Source organism: Pelobates fuscus, chromosome 4, assembly GCF_036172605.1.
Source record: "Pelobates fuscus isolate aPelFus1 chromosome 4, aPelFus1.pri, whole genome shotgun sequence".
NCBI classification, from domain to species: domain Eukaryota; kingdom Metazoa; phylum Chordata; class Amphibia; order Anura; family Pelobatidae; genus Pelobates; species Pelobates fuscus.
The window spans coordinates 268,719,847-268,733,718 of NC_086320.1; the positions used below are offsets into that span (position 1 = coordinate 268,719,847).

The 13,872-nt window shown below is 38.9% G+C and overlaps 1 long non-coding RNA gene across 1 annotated transcript in view; it reads right to left on the reverse strand.

The window, feature by feature from the left end:
- LOC134608014 (uncharacterized) overlaps positions 1–13,872 on the reverse strand; it is a 113,784-nt gene that overhangs the window by 34,671 nt on the left and 65,241 nt on the right. Inside the window, exon 2 of the long non-coding RNA XR_010090707.1 lies at positions 4,111–4,239. This is a non-coding gene — a long non-coding RNA (uncharacterized LOC134608014). The remainder of the gene's footprint in view (positions 1–4,110; positions 4,240–13,872) is intronic.

The following is a 13,872-nucleotide window of genomic DNA, read 5'->3' on the forward strand; positions in this document are numbered from 1 at the left end:
TACATTCCAACTGTGTGATCTTATATAGTGTATCCATGGGGACAAATAGTGACATTATCCAACAAAATATGAGCTGCTTATTCCAATGAGAGGTTATTGACCACAATCAGGTGGACATTGGAAATGGTGAGAAGGGATGCACACTTCCCATTTCTGGTTGACTAACCAATCAGCGTCTAGGCTATGCTTTTAACCTATTGGAATACATTAAGAGGAAATAAAATAAAAGTAAAGTAATTTTCACAGATTGTAGAAATCTCAAAATTGTGTGTATGCTGATTGACAAGTAGACATCCATATAGAATTCAATGATAATTTGGCATGATCACCCCATATTTTCTAGGATTGCAGTCTGTTGACAATAATGAGTCCCAGGTATGGTTTATATTGAATAATGTCACTGATACTAAATGCCACCTATGAAACAAATGACTTGAATGTGTTAACTAATTGGTATAATGGGTTAAACTTTTTGAGAATGCCTTATGTAGACCACAATGAAGAAGCTATGTTACACACCCTTATTATCTACTGATTGAAGCTTATTATTCTTGCTGAAAATATCCTTCTCTTGATCATTAACCTATAACAACATCCTTTCCTGTTTTCCTTTTGGAATAAAGCACATGTTTTATACCATAAGGTAAACCTCTTATGTAGTGCCAATAGAGGAAACGTTTAAAGTGGACATTAAGACAGGTGTAATCCCAGGTATTGGTTAAGGTGTCATCAGACAGACTGTGGAATATATTGTATTTACTCAACAAAGAAAACAAAAAATTTCTTGAGATTAATTATGTTGTTGCTATGTTTGAACATTAAATTACTTACTCTAGAGGCTGCTAATTAATTTAACATATCTTATTGGTTAACATAGAATTAGCTTAGTTACTCACAGTACAGAATATCTGCTTAAGTCTAGATAAAAGAAAAACAGTGTGCATAGTATACAGATAATTCAATGAGGATTTGACAGACTTAATTCACTCTGCCAGTAATGCAGGAGATTACTTTATTGCGGTTCCAAGAAGAGCAGTTTATCCGTCAAAGTAGCAATATAGGAAGATGTAGCTTTTTGTGAGGTTAAAGGTTAATGCAATAAAGTGACTTCTAACCACTGCCATGTGCACTAACCTTATCATCTAAGGTGAGAAAGTGCTGGTGGTATTTTTAGAAAAGAAGAGAGTAAAACAGATTCAATTAGATGTTTAGTATAAGTATAGGGTATCATTTACAGTGGTGACTGGTGAGGTTTTAAGATGGTGGGGCGACAGACTCCTCCCCCAGAACTCTACTCCTCTCTATAGAATACAGAGATACTCATTCAATATAGAGAGCAGAGCATAATACAGAGATGTCCCCACATAATACAAGATGGGTACAATATAAAGATATCTATGAAATACTTAGATCTGAGTATAAGACAGTGATAACCATACTACAACTGTGGTATCAACTCTGGTCAGGTATGAAACAAGGACACTCCAAACACTCCAGACACAGGTCATTGAAGAACAAAGGCCATTTATTGTTTTTGCAGCGGCAAAGATCTCAGTCAGACAATAGCCTTGGAATACCCGACTGAGCACACGTTTACAAGAAAACAAGAATATATACCACAAATGATGTATTCCATACGTATACAGAGAATACAGAAATTACACCTACATTACTATGGTTACATCCAATTATTAAACTAAAACTTATCTCTTACACATGTTATCTAATAGTGGGCGTTCCTGACATTCCACACATGCACCCTGGTCCAAGATAGTTGCACAGTAGTTTTAATCGTGTGAGTACTGAACTTTACTTAAACATCCTGTAGCTTCTACCACACAACCAGTCCTCAGGCAGTCACTAGAGAAGAAGATAATATTATTAACTTACATTTGGCAGGGGCTGGGAGCTGCTGCTGCTGTGCTCTCCTGTGCTGCTCCAAAGATGGCTTCTTGTTTCTCTCTCATATGGGCACTGCAACCCCAAACCTAGTGCTATCATCCAATGATAGCACCTGAATGGAGAGGCCATACCATGCCTCCACTAATAGGCAGCTGGCTCTGCCAACTTGGGCAACGCAATTGAAATTCTGGAAATTTCTTGTTAAAGAACACTAGGCATGTGCAAAACCTGCTAAAACAGGGTGGGTTTCAAACCAGCGCCATTTTTTGGCATGCATAGATGATCTCAAGTAGGCTTCTCCAGAGTTACCAATTAGGGGGTAAGGGGCCCCACAGAACTGAAACCTATTACAGAATTAAAGAGACACTACTTTATTTCCTATATTTTTGGCTTACTACCCTTCCCTCCAAAAAGAGAACATTTGTTTTTCTGAACTACTGTAAATTATTCGCCCTTCCCCACCCTCCCCCAAAATAACAACTGATGGGTGGGTCTCTTCCGGCAAGCAACTTCAGCTCTTGTACATAAATACTATAATAACCTGTGGTGTTTATTGTCCTTAGGCTGTGAAGAGGTTAAAGGTGTAGATATCACGGAAGACATCATTTTGAGAAAATACGCCTGAACAAAATCTTGCAGATGCTCTGGCAGAACTGTTCATGGTAAAATCCTATTTATGGTACTATTCATTCTTTACTGGTCAAGATTGATTAGTTTTTCAGGCACTGTACCTCAGTTTGGAGAATGTTGGTCTAAATTGTATGCTTCCATCAAGTCATCAGTGATGACAAACTCCACTTTGTCTAGTTCTTAATCTTATATATCCTTGAGAAGGGCTACAATTACAGGTTTGGAGTCCACCTAATTTGCCTTCTTTATTTTATCTGGAGCCTTTCAATGATCTCCACTGGTCAAGCAAAGTGTACAAATGCCTATTGCACTTTAAAAGGCCCCTCTGCCATTTCATGCCCCCACTGGATTGTGTGCAACTATTTTATCAAGTGCCAATATGAAAACAATGTAACCTAGCAAGGAGGCATGACTTTGCCTTGGGAAGTGTGTATACATCAAGCTGCAGGCCACTGAGTGTGAAGAAGACATCCATGGGGAAATAACAGGCACATTCTCTATTTCTTATGTTTTTAAAGCTAGTAGGCCTTTCAAAATTGTATGTCCAGATTGGCAGCAGAGTTTACAAAAGCAAGCACCTATAATGGACCTCATTCAGTTAGGTGTCCATCCTCATTTTTAATGCATTATGAAAACAATCTAATAATCACATGCATAAAATTAATATAAAAAAAATATTCAACTCAGGTAATACTAGATTATTTCTGAGGAAAAAATAGCGTTACCAGTCTATCTGGTTGGTTCAACATTTAGTGCAATTTTTTTTTAAATGTGCATATCTGTAGATTTTTATTTTATGATACACATGCAAATATGCAAATAGCAAATCATTATTTTCAATATTCTATAAATTCTTGCCCAGCAGGAGTGTACAGGATATGTAGTTCACCTTTTGCAAGTAATGAAAATATATGGGGGGGGGGGAGGGGGAGGGCAACATAATACCATAAACTGTGCCTCTTGTATAACCTTTCAGCTTGGCTTCATCCATATTTATTTCATGAAATGAGATACTATTGGCAATAGAAGTTTTCTCACAAAAAGCTACCTATAAATGGCTTACAACTTATATGACATGTGCACACCAAGTGTGCTATATTGTACAAGATCTTGTACAGTCAGTGGCCAGAATAGCTTCCATATTAATGGGAAAACAACCAAGACAGTATACAATAAAACCTGATAATATCATTTTAAAAGAATAAACACACAAAAAATGGAGTACCGGGTATATAAAAAACAGTCTCAGAATAGTGTTCCTTCTATTCATAAATCCTTGTGTGATATATCTGGCATAGGTTTCACTTCTTGGTAACATATAATGGAAAACAGGAGAACAGCAAAAAACAATAGTGCAATATGCCAGTTGGCAACTCACAATTGGCAATGCACATATAGTGGAGCTTAAACCAGTTCGCGGTTAATCAGGATACAATGGTTTAGATCCCCCACTTGTCGGATTTCACTCTGATACTTTTCCACAGTAGGATAGTAGTAAGGTGCACCATATGAAATAAAGGAAAAAACAATGGTCTTCTCCGTTTATAGTAAGTGTAAGAGGAATAGTTTAAAATGTACCTACAATTTAATGAGTAGACAGACGGCTCTATGTTCCAGACATAGGTGATATAATCTTCACCTTCAATTCTTTCATAGAAGTCCGCAGATGTCACCAGTAACAGGAATGGATGCCAGGTAGGAGACAAGCTAATAATAAAAAATAACAACTGCATGTTTTGCATGCTGTTTTTATATGTACCACCAATGCATAATTACATTTTTATTTTGGGTATATCTTCTAAACTGTGTTTTTTAATTTATTTTGTTTTGGAGAGTGGAGTGTTATTTCTTTCAGCCCAGATTTTTTGTCCCTACTTTGCAAAACATCTGTCATTCATTACATCTCACTGTTTAGTGACTAATAACACCACTGAATGTAAATCACTGGAAGTTACCAACAAATTGATAAATTATTTTGGTAATGTTGGTATATTCAGTATTGTACATACACAGTAAATTGTGGATTTTTTTCTCGTTTTTATTTGTTTTATATTTTTATGTACTTTTGCCTACTGAGGTTGAGCCCAGGTCATATTTAATTGTATTACACTGTTTTATTTTAATTTATAATTATAGTTAACTGTATTTTTACTCAACCTCTAAATCAGCTAGACCACACAAATTAACTTCCTAAATCATGAACGAGACTGGAACATATCTTGCAGCTACAAATAGCAAAAGCAGTCTAGGTGAATGAACTCTTAACTGCTGTTACCTGAATATAAGGTAGCAGTTGGCGTCTTAAGGATATCCAGATGTATAATTTTGGCTTTACTTAACCCCTTAAGGACACATGACATGTGTGACATGTCATGATTCCCTTTTATTCCAGAAGTTTGGTCCTTTTAAACAGAGTAAACAAATGAGAATAAAGCTTTTCCCCACGGCTCATCTTTAGTGATGCATAAGAGAGAAAATCTGTGTAAATGCTGACTCATTCAAGCTAAATTTTTATACAAGCAATGACTGTGTCTGGGTTCTAGGCTGCATTCATGTGGCCCAGAACCCCTCTAGCACCTACCCTATTAAAAATATTCATTCAATTTCACTGTCATTACAAAAAATGATGCAATTGGTAAGGATATAACTTCAACAAACTATAAAACATGTGAAGACATCCGTGAATTTGAATTTGAATTAATAACATTTATTGACAAATATGATGATTGATATTATGCGCCCAGGCACAATCTGAAAATATAAAGCTCTAAATTGTTATATTGGTCAGTTCAGTCCCAGTGAAATTTCATCAAGAATTTAAATGTAAAAAAAACTCAGATTTGCAAATTGACTTTTTTATTCAGTAAAAAAAACAGTATATACATGTGAATAAAGTATCAAATGAGCAAAAACAAAAAGATAAAAACACTGGGTCCATACAGAGAGTTCACAATAACTTATCACATAATGCAATTGGGTAGGTCATTAGTACAACCAATATAAGGCTAACAAAATATGTAAAGAGAAGTGATAGCAACAACAGTACCGTGTTTCTCCGAAAATATGCCCTACCCTGAAAATAAGCCCTAGCTGAATTTTCAGGGTGGGCTGCAATATAAGCCCTACCCCGAAAATAAGACCTAGGCAGGGCCCTTTAAATGCCTCAGCCGCCTGAGAGAGCGCTCAGACGGCTGCCGCACTCCCTCACCTCCCCTTCCCTGTAGTGTGGCCAAGCTCCTGTCCGGTCCGTGACCCGCCCGGACTGACAGGAAGTGCACACTGAGTGTGCACTTCCTGTCAGTCCGGCCGGGTCGCAGACCGGAGAGGAGCTCGGCCACGCTACAGGGGAGGTGAGGAGAAGATTGGAGGGGGGAGGGAGGGAGGGGGGAGTATTACAGGGAGGGAGGGGGGGGAGTATTACAGGGAGGGAGGGGGGAGTATTACAGGGAGGGAGGGAGGGAGGGGGGAGAGTATTACAGGGAGGGAGGGAGGGTGGAGAGTATTACAGGGAGGGAGGGAGGGGGGATAATATTACAGGGAGGGAGGGAGGGGGGATAATATTACAGGGAGGGAGGGGGGATAATATTACAGGGAGGGAGGGAGGGGGAGAGTATTACAGGGAGGGAGGGGGGAGAGTATTACAGGGAGGGAGGGAGGGGGGATAATATTACAGGGAGGGAGGGGGGATAATATTACAGGGAGGGAGGGAGGGGGGAGAATATTACAGGGAGGGAGGGGGAGAGTATTACAGGGAGGGAGAGAGGGGGGATAATATTACAGGGAGGGGGTATAATATTACAGGGAGGGAGGGAGGGGGGATAATATTACAGGGAGGGAGGGAGGGGGGAGAATATTACAGGGAGGGAGGGGGGAGAGTATTACAGGGAGGGAGGGAGGGAGGGGAGAATATTACAGGGAGGGGGAGGTGAGGGTCTCTGGGGGGGGGGGGGGTTACACAGCGCGGACACCGGCTGACAGACTGTCTCTAAGCCCTACCCTGAAAATAAGCCCTAGTGTGTTTTTTGTGATTAAAATTAATATAAGACCCGGTCTTATTTTCGGAGAAACACGGTAATAAAAACCTGCAGGGCAGCCGTCAGAAATTGTTGGGCCCCTAACTCAGCTCAGGGTCTGGGCCCCCGGGGGTCTGCCTCCAAGTCTGCCCACAGGGACCACCTCCATATCCCGCCCACACACACGAAGATACACACATACATACTAAAAGTACACATATTGAAACAGACATACACACATATATGCATACATACTGACACATACACACATATACAAACACACAGACATACATAGTGACACACAGATACATACTAACATACAAGGACATACAGACACAAACACACACATACATACATACTGACATACATACAGACACTAACATACATACATACAGACTGACATACATTCATACAGACATAAATTCATACAGACATACATACATACAGACATACGTGCATACTGACATACATACATACAGACATACATTCAAACAGACATACATACATACTGACATGCATACATACATACAAACATACATTCATACAGACATACATGCTGATATACATACATACATACAGACATACATACATTCATACACACATACAGACATACATTCATACAGACATACATGCTGACATACATACATACAGACATACATACAGACAGACATACATACTGACACACACACATGCAACTCATTTTTCAGCCACCCTCCTGTTTCTTACCTTTTCCTTGCAGGAGGGTGGCTGGGGCTGATATGAGTCAGCTGGCTCTCCCTCTTCAAGGCCTCCACGCTGTCTCTCCTCCCGTGTATGAAACAAATATATTTTGCTGTACTACGCCTACAATAAAAATGTAAATTTATCATGAAATGTTACATAAATAGAAGAAAATCTGCTACTGGATTCAGGCTTTATCCATCCACTTATGTCTAAAATATGAATATAACATTTAGTTATGCCTCTTATAGTTAAGTAACATTTCTTCTGGTTGTTAAAGATACACTCCAGGCACAATAACAACATCATCAAGAGAAAGTTGTTATGGTGCCAAGAGGTCTTGGGGGTTACTTACCTTCAGGGGTTAAACTATTCATGAAGGGTTTAACCCCAAAGTTTCTCCTGGGATTCTTCGCTGTTTCTATCCACATCCTCTTTTTGAAGGTAAGTCCGGTAAGTCCTGTCAGTCTGGGCGGGTCGCGGACCGAACAGGAGCTTGGCCACACTACAGGGGAGGGGAGGTGAGGCAGTGCGGAGCCGTCTGAGCGCTCTCTCAGGCGGCTGAGGCATTTAAAGGGCCGGAGGGCCTATTTTCAGGGTAGGGCTTATATTGCAGCCCACCCCGAAAAGAGGATATGGATAGAAACAGCGAAGAATCCCTGGAGAAACTTTGGGGTTAAACCCTTCATGAATAGTTTAACCCCTGAAGGTAAATCACATATAGAAGCCAAAACAGGGCACCATAACAACTTAATCAAAATTATGTTTTTATGGTGTCAGGAGGTCTGTTCACAAATGGTTTAACTTTAGAATTGGCTCTCCAGTGCTGCTCTACATTGCCCCATCCATGTCTGCTTTTAAAAAAATCAGCTATGAACTCCCAAAGGACAGGTATCCTGCTGATTAGCTCCCCATCCATAAAAAGATCTGTACCTTTCGCAAGCATTTTGTGAATGGAGAGCTAATGATTGGCTCAGAGCATAAGCTGACGCAAATAACTTCTTTCTTTAAAATTTGACTGTCCAATAATTGACCATCTTTAAATAAAGTCTATCGATAAATTAATAATAATAATAATAATAATTCTGTAAATTGTTAGAATTTATTGTTACAAAAAATAATAACAACAATACTATTACCAGCAGTTTATATTAATAATATCTATGTAAACGTTTTTTGTTTAAAAAAAAAAAAGAGAAATAAATAAATACAAAAAATTATAATAATAAAAATAAAATGCTGTTTCAAATATACAAAATGGCATATATCTGACAAATGTGTAATTCTTTTTAGATCATGTTCCTTGCGATTAAACCACACAGTGAGTTAATATGCTCCGTTGGAAATCTGTGTGCAAGGTTCAAATACCAGTGGGTATACTCCATCTTTTATTCTACCAAGTTCAATAAAAGGAATGTCATATCTATAATAATATTGCAATTTTTTTTTTTTCAATTTCCAGTAATTATATAAAAAAAACTTTTTAAGCAAAATGCAGGCTTTACTTATCCATGTCCAAGCATACAATTTGCAAGCTTTCCCCTGAAGTTGCCCTCAGATAATCATTACATTTTTTAACATCTGGATCAGAAAATCTTACTAAAGGCTAGTTTATTTTTTTAAGCGAAGGTCTTGTTTAATAGTGCTCCTTACTCATACCATATGAATTGGCATGCCTCGATAGGATAGCACATGTAAACATTGTTATAGTATTATAAAAAACAGCATTATTTAATAATACAATTCAATTCATCAAACATATTCAGAATATTAAATCCTGCATTCATTTACACAGCAGCATACACTCAAAGATTCAAACTCAATACATTGCAAGCAGAAATATATACATGCTTACTTACATCCTTATGTAATTGTCCAATTTAAATGTATTTTGTATGCCTGCAATATCCAGTTAATACATTAATTAAAAATCACTTTATCTACCTATCACAGAGGAGGAAATAGAATGAAAATACTGAAACCAGGGAAAGCACCTGGCCCCGATGGCCTCACAGCAGAATATTACAAAACGCTAAAACTGCAAATTAATCCTATCCTCAAAAACCTGTTTAACCAAATATATATTAAAGGTCTTCCAGTAGGTACTCTCAATCAGGTTGGAGTCATTCTTATCCCGAGGGACTTGGAAGCTTTGGCCTCTTATCAACCAATCTCGTTTCTTAAGCAAGGAGTTAAACTTGTCACTAAAATCATAGCACTGAGAATACAAACATTCCTACCTAACTTACTGACTTCTCACCAACTTTTGCTGTGTGCGGAGGGAGACTGGCAGTCATTGGGGTCCTAAAAGCAATGGTGGACGTGGTTAGCATTGCAGATGGGGTTTCGGGCTTGCAATCGCCGTCTCTTGTTGGACTTGACATAGAGAGGGCCTTCGATAACATCACTTGGCACCAACTGATGCATGTACTAAAATTAAGATACTTTGGACACAGCTTTGTAAACTTCATAAAACATCTACAACATAACCCACTGATTTGTGTTACTACCAATGGCCTTGACTCCCTTTATTTCACTCTAGAAAGAGGGGTACGACAGAGCTGCCCGCTTTCACCTTGTTTATTGTTTAACCTAGCAATTGATCCTTTATTCCGAGCCTAGAAACCCTTCAGGGATTTAGGGGGATTCTAATGGGCAATGTCACCTTGAAAGTCACAACTTTTGTTGATGACCTCTTAGTCTTCACCACTGATCCACAAGACTCTTTGCCACCCCTAGTTGACCTACTCAAATCATTTCGCGGAATGGCAGGTCTCAAAATTAATTGGAACAAATCAAACAGGCCTGCGTTTAGGTGGCGGCCATTCCCGTCAATGCCAGGTGGACTCCCCTTGAAATGGGAACCACAGACACTTAAATGCTTAGGAATCAAAATTCCAAAAAACATATCCATCCTATACAAAATGAACATACCTCCCATCTTAGCTAACATTTTCAAAGAATTTTTGCCAATATCCTACATAGGAAGGGCCAACTTATACAAATGAATTAGCTTCCCTAAACTACTATACCCCCTCCAGTTCTTCCTCTTGCTGCTCTCAAAACAGGATAAAACTATTAAATAAGAAACTTAGATGATTTCTCTGGTAGGGACACGAACAACACCTTAGCCTAACAAAACTATATTAATACACTGCTCGAGGGGAACTAAACCTACCAAACGCTAAAGAATAAAGTCAAGCAGCGCAACTCAGACACGCATTGGATCGTGTCTAATCCCAGCACAGGTTCTCAGAACTACCTTTGTAGTCCTCTTTAGCGGAGCCGAACTCACTGCCAACTCTCCTACACAGGCCACACAACCTCCTTCCAAATAAAATCCCTTATAAACACCCTAATTAGGGCCTTGAAACAAGCTTGATCTAATGTAGGAAGCCACCTATTAAGCTGGACATACCTCTCTATCAAAACCTTTGACTTTGCCCCAGGTGCTCAATAACTATTCCCACTCTAGATTGACCAGGTTTCAGGGCTCTCTGCTTATACAATACACTCCAGCCTGGACTGGCCTTCAAACAGGCATGGGAAAATGGAAAAATCGTTTCCCATACTTAAATCCTACAGACAAACTCGGGGCACACCAAACTCAATGCCATGGGGCACACCAAACTCAATGTTCATGGCGTACTGGGAGGAACAGTTTGTATATCAGGGGCATCCATGGGGGGCGAACTTGGTTTGCTACCGACGTTTCATAGATGACATATTTTTCATTTGGACTGGCAACGATACAGATCTGGATACTTTTATCACACATTTAAACACCAATGATTGGAATATTGTTTTATCTGCACAAATTAGCACGGAAGTAATGAATTTTTTAGACTTAGATGTTAATATAATAGACACAAAGATTATGACCAAAAATTATTTTAAAGAAGTAGATGCCGACGGATATATTGGAAAAGAGAGCTGCCATTATACCCCTTGGTTATCAAATGCCTCTAGAGGCCAATTCCTAAGAATTCAACAGAACTGTTCAAATGATCAAGACTATATAACGCAAGCAAATAGGATCAAAACCCAATTCTTACAGAAGGGGTATGAAGCTACTAAACTTCAGACAGCTTTAGAAAACGTTTTCAAAATACCAAGAGAAAAACTATTAACGTATAAAGATAAAAAGAAAGAACAAAAATGGAGCAATGGCAATATCCCGTTTATTTGCAGTTATAATGGGAATAATAGAAAAGTAAATAAGATTATAAATAAATACTGGCATATTTTAAAAGACGATCCAATCTTAAAGAGTATTTTACCGGAAAAACGTAAAAAAAATATTTATAGAGGAGCTAAAAATCTTAAGAATTCCCTAGTACAGAGCAGTAATAAAGAAACAACATCAATAAATAATTTTCTAAGTATGAGCAAAGGCTTTTATGGATGTGGACAATGTTTGGCTTGTAAAAATACTAGAAATAATAATAATACGACATAATAGATTTGGAACCTATTATAAATAAAAAATTTGAAATTAAAGATCATTTAACCTGCTATTTCAAAGGGGTAATTTATATTTTAAAATGTCCTTGCAACCTTCTATATGTGGGTAGAAGAATTCGATGTCTTAACATAAGGGTAGCAGAACACATAAGAAATATAAAAAATGGAGTAGAGACACACAGCGTTTCAAATCATTTTAAAATAGCACATAATTAAAACCCTGACGGAATGTTTTTTAGTGCAATCAAACTTGTTAAAAAGGACTGGAGGGGAGGAGATTACACAAAAAAAATAGGGATGGAAGAAATGAAATGCATTTTTAATTTTAACACTATGATACCACATGGACTAAACAACGATTTTGAATTGTGCCACTTTATGAATTAATTCTCCTTCACATCAACCTTCGAGTTTTATTATTATTTTAGGTATATATTCTTATGGATCAATTTTACAATTTATTTTTACCTCTTATTAGTCTCTTACAATTGTCTATTTTTATGTATATTAAGTTAAACCATTGATAATATATATTTATTTGGATAATATGTGATTTATAAATATTAACTATATGTGTACCTTTAAGAACATTCTGACCACTGTGCATAAGTGTATGTAACTATTTATCCTTTTAGGATACTAATTTTAATTTGCATTATGATATAAACCAATTTTTTCTTATTACTATGTGGATAAAAATGGACTATGAAGCCCCATACATATTTCCAGATATTAATAAAGTTTTCGGGGAGAAAAAAACCCGATCGGCAACATTATACCCAGAAGTGGAACAATGTAGAATATCGGTGGAACGCACGTTGCGTTCCAACAGACGTAATTTGGAAGTGTTGGAACGCACGTTGCGTTCCACTCGACGGAACCCGGAAATGGAATTCATCTAAGCACCAATTGACGGACGGGCTATTTAAAGTAAAGAAAACCGAACGGACTACATAACAGCCAACTGAGGAAGCCTATTTTGAGGGCGAAACGCATTTTGGACACTGTTTATAACTACATAGTTCATCCAAATACTTATCTGGTATGATTTTATTATTTTTATGTTTGTAATTTTATTTGGATCAATAAAGCACCTTTTTCCCAAAAAGAAGTCACTATCATCTGGCGTTTGTACATCTTGGAGCTGGCTAAGAGGGAAAAGGCAAGCATATATCACATTGGAAAAGAAGGGTTTGGACCTCCTATATCAGTACAAAGGTGCATACAACTTGAGTCATATGAGGCTTGTGAGTGATATTGCTCTTTTAATTTCATTTTTTAAAGTCTTTATACTGTATTGCACTATTGTTTGCACATTTTATTTTGCAGAATATCTGTTGAAAATTGTCCGGAAACTCCACCTTTTATATGTATGGCAATGCCAAGTTTTACCTACCAAAACCATGCACTATGCCTATTACTCCCCACACAGCAGGGGCGGGCTGGGAAGGGGAGCAGGGAGGCAATTGCCCTCAGGCCGCCCTAAACCCAGGGCCACCCGCATCCCGCAAAAAAAGGAAAAATCTGAATACCCTGCCTCTGGCCGAGGGCTTTTTCAACTTACCTCACTCTTCCTGCAGCCAATGGAGTCGGCCGGCCTCTCCTGATGATGTCAGGAGGAGGGGGCGTGACTTTCACTGCTCTTCTAACAGGACCACTGGGGAGTCTGTAGAAGAGCAGAGGAAGTCACGCCCCCTCCTACTGACATCAGGAGAGGCCGACTTCACTGACTGCTGCTTCTGTATGCTGGTTACTGCCCACCCCTCCCTGGCCTAAGGTAAGACTCAGGGATGGGGGAAATACACTTTAGTTTTTTTTATTCCCCTCCTCAGCCCCTATCCCCCTCCTCAGCCCTATTCCCTTAGTCAGCCCCTGTCCCCCCTCTGTCAGCCCCTGTCCCCCCCTCCGTCATCTCCATCAGCCCCTGTCCCCCTCCTCAGTCTCTGTCCCCTTGCTCAGCCCCTGTCACTTTCCCTTTTTTCAGCCCTTTCCCTTTCTTCAGCCCACTGTCACCCTCCTCAGCCCCTGTCCTTTTCCTCAGCTCCTGTCCCACCCTTTCCCTGCTCCTTTCCCCCCTCTCAGCTCCTGCCCCCTTCCTCAGCCCCATAACATCCCCACTACAGCTCCTCTCCCCCAACTGCAA